This window comes from Nicotiana attenuata, unplaced genomic scaffold (assembly GCF_001879085.1).
Source record: "Nicotiana attenuata strain UT unplaced genomic scaffold, NIATTr2, whole genome shotgun sequence".
NCBI classification, from domain to species: domain Eukaryota; kingdom Viridiplantae; phylum Streptophyta; class Magnoliopsida; order Solanales; family Solanaceae; genus Nicotiana; species Nicotiana attenuata.
Window position 1 is genome coordinate 23,122 of NW_017674732.1, and position 6,535 is coordinate 29,656.

Sequence of the window (6,535 nt, forward strand, 5' to 3'; positions counted from 1 at the left end):
TGTCTCCATTGGTTTCTGTTTGAAACTCACAATCTCATCAATTTGTTGAGCAGTTTTGTTGGGCGGATGGAACTTGTTGTGAAATTGCTTGACCAACTCAGCCCAAGTTTCTATAGAGTTTATGGGGAGCGAGTTTAGCCAAACCTGAGCAGCTCCTGTCACCGAGAATGGAAACAATAATAGCTTGATTGCTTCCGGAGTCACGTTGGGTTGCCTTTGAGTTTTGCATATAGACAAGAAGTTCTTCAAGTGCTGCTGAGGATCTTCTGTTTGTGTCCCAGAAAAGAGTACCTTGTTCTGCAACAAGTGTAGCATGTTATTTGTGATCTGGAACGATTCAGCTTGTATTGCGGGCACAACAATGGCAGTGGCCAGATTGTCAGTTGTGGGTTGTGCCCAGTCATATAGTGCACCCTCAGGCACGGGAGGTGCCAATTGCTCATTCCTGACGTTTCCGTTGGGGTCGTTTATGTCGCCCATGTCAATTTCGAATTTGTGTGTTTGTTGGGGTTGTTGAAGTCTTTTGTTTGCACGATTCAATGCCCGGAATGTTTTCTCGGGGTCTGAAAGTCCTTCAAGTAGTTTTCCAGTCCTCGTAGAATTTCTAGGCATACACCTGTGCACCCAGATCAACAACCGTCAAATTTTCAATGAAAAAGTTGGTAGAGAGAAAACGGACTACAATAAGAATCTTTTGTATTTCTGTCAATGGCAATTAATAATTCCGTTAACTCCCCGGCAACGGTGCCAAAATTTGATCACGCCCAACTATGCCTTATAAAAAGGACTCTGCGGACGTTGCAAATATAACCCGAGTATTACGCCCAGGGTCGAATCCACAGAGAGTTAACCTATCAACCACTATCTTCAGACCCACTAATTCTTCAGAACCAGCTTCCCAAATATTTAAATCTCAGTTGAATGTTCTTTAACAACTAGCTTGCAAGTAACTAAATAGCTGTAAACTAAACTAATAAGGTTGTAAACAATTATGAGAAAAAGCTAAGGCAATGACTTCCCCTATTGATGGAATCCCTTCTGTTTATGCTCATACAAATTTACCAACACATCTCTGTCAATCATGAACGCTAATCTTACTGTAAATCTCTCCCGAATAATCACAGTAATTTACTATTGCACTCTCCCGAGATACACTAGCTTACTTTATTTAGCACGATTCACTTTAGATTACACCCAAGGCTTCGTTATCCCTAATACCGCCTTTACACCCGCAATTATAGATTCCTCTAATAATCTAGGAGTGGTGTTGTTCAACAATACCCTAAATATGCACTCTTTTCCAAGTTATGCACACTAAATAGGCACAGCTAATTGAGGATCCTGTCAATTAACTACAACAAACACGAAGTTGAACAAATAGAGATTAAACTAGCAATTTGTATTCACATAAACAAGAAGTTCATCACCCAATAGGTTCCATCAAAACCTTAGACAAGGAATTTAGCTACTCATGGCTATGGGAAAATAAACTAAGATAGAGTTCATCATAAAAATCAAAAGTAAAGAAGAAAGATGTTTGGAGTATTCTCTCACAATGGTTTTCCTTGCTAAGAAACCTTACAAATCAATACATGCCTCTCTTGGGCGAAGTCTAATGTTTTAAATAGGGTTTAGGTCTAAAAATCCCGTATTTTACACTTTAGTCCCTGAAGTTTTCTGCTTCCGCCGCGGTTCTGCCGCGGTCGCGGTCAAACCGCGGCCAAAAGCCTTCTCTGAATCTGAATTTATCCGCAGCTATCTTCCACCGCGGTTCTACCGCGGTCGCGGTGGAACCGCGGTCAACCTAGTCCTCTGAATCTTCAGGCCTGTTTTACGTGGTTTACTTGGGGAATTTCACAGTTGGCCTCTTTTTCTTCAATTTTGACTCCAAAACTGCTCCTTAGCCTTCCTTATACATATATCACCTGCAAATCATGAAAAGCACTAATAAGAGCATTTTGTTATTACTTTTAGCACTAGAACTACACAAGAAGGTGATTATTTAAGGTGATCATCAAAAATAATTTTTTTTTTGGTCAAAAGTATTTTTTGGGTTAAAGAAAATACTTTTTTAGAAAAATTTTAAGGTGATTGGCCCAAATTAAAAAGTACTTTTGAGCAATAGTAGAAGAATTCTAGCATGTTTGGCCAAACCGCAAAAATCAACTTATTTTGAAAAAATACTTTTTTTCAAAAGTTCTTTTGTGAGAAGCAGTTTGTGTTTGGTTAATTTACTTAAAAAACACTTCTGAGCAGGAATTAATATTTGGCCGATTTTTAAAAACTGCTTTTAAGTGTTTTTTTTTCAAAAAGTGCTTTTCAAAAAAGTGTTTTTGGAAAGAAGCTGTTTTTTTTTTTTTTTTTTGCTTCTCCAAATTTGCGTCTGCTTATATCAAAAGCACTTTTTCCCCTCTAAAAGTTTGGCCAAACACTTCAACTTTGAAAAAAAAATACTTTTTAGATTTCTTCTCTTTTTTATTTTAATCATATTATTATTCTCTTTCTTTATTCCTCATTAGTGGATTTTAAATATAAATTGAATGATGTATTTTAACTTATTTAAATTATCATGTAAACATTAAGTAATACAAAACACTCAATGCTATTGCCTTGGAATAACTATATTTTATATTGATTGGAATTTTTAATTTAAATTTTCACTTTACGTTTTATATTTCAATTGAATTCTTTTATAATAAATGTTTAAATTTGTTTTTCTTTTCTAAGTAATACTATTATAAAATTAAAACTTTATTGTCCTTTTTCGTAATTTGATACTTAAAAGTGCTTTTTTAAAAGATTGCCAAACACAATGAACTTGCAAGAAAACACTACTCAAACGAATAGGTCAGACATAAACAATTATTTTGTAAAAATACTTTTTCAAAAACAAACTTTTTAAAATAAATAATTTTTGGCAGCTTGACCGGCTAATGATTCAATATCAGTTTATGAAGTTTAGTTTTTTTTTTTTAATCTTTTACAATTATTTATTTCTGAATCAATTGTACTAATAGATGCAAAAGACGAACTCTAGAAGCACACACACGACATGAATCTTGTGACATTCGTGTCGCTCTCTCTATATATATATGTTTTTTAGCCTTTCATACTAGATATTTTGTTATTTTTCTGATATTATATAATTTTTGCATCATAGTAAAATAAGGCTGGGAAAGCACAAAGGTTTAAGATTTGACAATTCGTACAATTATCTTCCTTTTATGACAACAGAAATTTCTCTTTGTTTTGCTGCTTTTGCCCGATGAATAAATATACACCCAAAGCCTCGTAGATCTTGTGCTCATTTTCTATTTCTCCAAACCTCTGTTGACCAATTGTTGGACCTTTATTACGAGTTTGTCATTACAATACACACCTACGAACATGCATATATACAAACAAATAGTATTCATTTTATGTTAAAAAATTTAAAAGTATATATTCATAAAAAATCGTTTCTATTATTACGATAGAATAACACCCTATCAAGTAGGAACATGAATTTAAGAATTGCTTTCCAAACTAGAAAATAGATACTATCACATAAGAGAGGGCCATACAAATTTAACTTTAATTTGATGGTACAACAATCAAAATGAGGACACAAGTAAAATAGTAGGAGGGAAAGAGAGGCTAGTTTGGGAGAAACGTTTGTTGTAGGGTAATCTCATAGACAAAACCAGCAATTTATGGACCCATGTGTTTGTCAAGAAAGTCCCTTAGCTCGATCCTCTCACTTCTCTTCTTCCATTCAACCACACAACTATGTCCCCATGTGGTTTTTTCTGTCCCTTCCCTTCCTCCCTCTCATAAATTAGGGACATTTTAGTCATTTGATATATTCAAAATTTACCACAACAATAATAAATCTAGTGACAGGTTATATGTGGGATCTATAAGGGGATAATATGTACCCAGACCTAATCCCTACCTTGAGAAGGTAAAAATATTGTTTCCTACGGGTGGCAAACGAGCGGATCGGGTCGGATATGGGCGGGTCGGATATGGGTAATATAAAAAGCAGATAAATTATTCGACCTGACCCATATTTAATATGGATAAAAAACGGATTAACCTGCGGATAATATGGATGTCCATATTATCCATGGCTTCTTGAAAATGATCACTTTTGGGAGAATTTCTACCCCCGGCAAACTTGATAACCCTCAATTTGAGGTTTTACAATGTAAAAGTTAAACTCATTAGTTATCCATTTTCTAAATGGATAATATGGTTCTTATCCATATTTGACCCTTTTCAAAAGTTCATTATCCAACCCATTTTTAAACGGACAATATGGTTGGATAACTGTTTTTTCTTTTAACCATTTTACCAGTGCTACTTTTTTTCCCAAGTGGCGTAGCCGCCCTTGGCCAGGGGTGGTCTAGCGCACACTCTTCGCCGAATAATTATACTGCGTATATAAGTTAAATACTACACTTTATATGGCTATATATTATATCTTGAACATCCTTAACATAGTTGGGTGAGGTAGTCCAACAGTTCAAGGAGTTCAAAGTGATGTATTGTTCACAAATTCAAAATTCTGTCCATATTATTTGCCAAAACTAAAAGGAGACCACCATGTATGGTCTATTTGATTCTTGTTCGAGTTAAAAATTTCCTAACAAATAACTTTTAAAACTTAAAATTTGTATAGAAATAAACAACTAATCTTAAAAGTAAATTTTTAACTAAAAGTTATTTTTTAAATAAATTTTATAATTTAAAAATCAAGCTTTACAAAAATTTCTTCAACAAAAGCTCTCCACAAACTATAAATCCTCTCAACTCTTTCTTTCCTTTGGTTTTATGTTTACTTTTATTAGTATAAATTCTAATATTGTCTTTTGGTTTGTTTTATTGTTTAACTAAATATTGCGTAGTTTGATCTAAAAAAATTTGGTACATTATTCATCGACAAAGAAAATTATTGACTTAATTAAAGTTTGGACACCCTTGACGAAATTCCTGGCTACACAATTATTTTTTTCATATAACCTCGGGTCAAGAGAAAATTAAAAAATAAGCGGTAGCAACAAATAGGTGATTCTCATTAGTAAGTCCATTTTAATACGAATTTTAATTAGTTCGATCATTAAATTTTGAATATAATTAGTTGATAACGGAAGAATCACAATTGTTCCGTCACAACTCTTGATAGTATAAATTAGGGGTACAAAGGAAACCGACAAACTGCACCAACCCGATAATCCGAGTCAAACCGAGAAAAAAAATCGGAATATGGTTTGGTTTGATTTGGTTTGATGTTGGAGAAAAAAACCCGACCATACTTGGTTTGGTTTGGTTTTAACTAAAGAAAGTCAAGCCGAAACCAAACCAACCCGACATTACATATATAGAAATTTAGATATATTTAATATGCAAATATACTTATTGTGATATAATTTATAAATATTTCTTAAACTTTTTCTTAATTTTATCTTTTAAGGTATTATTTCAAGGTTGGACTTAGAACTTTTGAATGTTCCAATAAGTTTTATAGTCGTTAATATTAGTAACTTAAATAATGCTAACAAAAGCCCAAACCAAAATCAAATCAATACTAATGCTAACAAAAGATATTCAAATCAATACTACGAACGACAATGTACTGAATATCTATTTTTTGTTTTGCAACAATTTAGATAAAAATGCATAATCTTTTTTTACTTTTTCTTTAGCGTTTAGTCATGTAATTAATAGTTCCTTATTAGTCTACTTATTTTAGCATGTCTTAGTACTTTCAGATTATGTTTATTTTTATTATGGCTTTTTAGTTAGCAATATTTATATTACATAATTTTATTGTCTTTATTGTTGAATATTTTAGGATAATGTTATGACACATCTCATAATTTGTATTATTTTCTTGAAAAATACCTTATATAGTTGTATTTTACTAGGATTAAAGAAATATTTGACCACAGGTGATATGTTTTGTGCTATAAAGATTTTACCGGGAAAAAAATACGAAAGACCCGAAAACCCGAGATTGAAAAACCCGAGGTTTATTGGTTTGGTTTGGTCATTAGATTTAATAACCCGACAGAATTGATTTTGTTTGGTAATTGCAAAATCCGAACCAACCCGATCTATGTACACCCCTAGTATAAACTAGTGATTTACGTACAAAAGAAGCACTCAGCAATTGTATAAAACAGATATAAGGGCTGCGGAGGAAATAATTTCAATATCTATTATTATGAACTTACAGCTGTTATCTTAAAAATTAGATTGATACAATATTGGAAAGAAATAGCTGTCCAATTCTAGCTACATATAATGTATATGTGTGTACGTGTGTGTATATATTTCATTCCTTTATTCCTAAACTAATTATATATATGTTTAACCAAAAAATTGTATACTTCGGTCAAATCTTATTTTTAGAAGTACTCGGGCTACTGATAATCAAGAAATTCTATATTTTCGCGGTGATAAGAATGAAATAGCGAAGTAATCAATAAAAAGCAAAAGAAAATAATTGTATTCCAATAATAATCAGATTGTGTCCTTACAAGTGAAATCC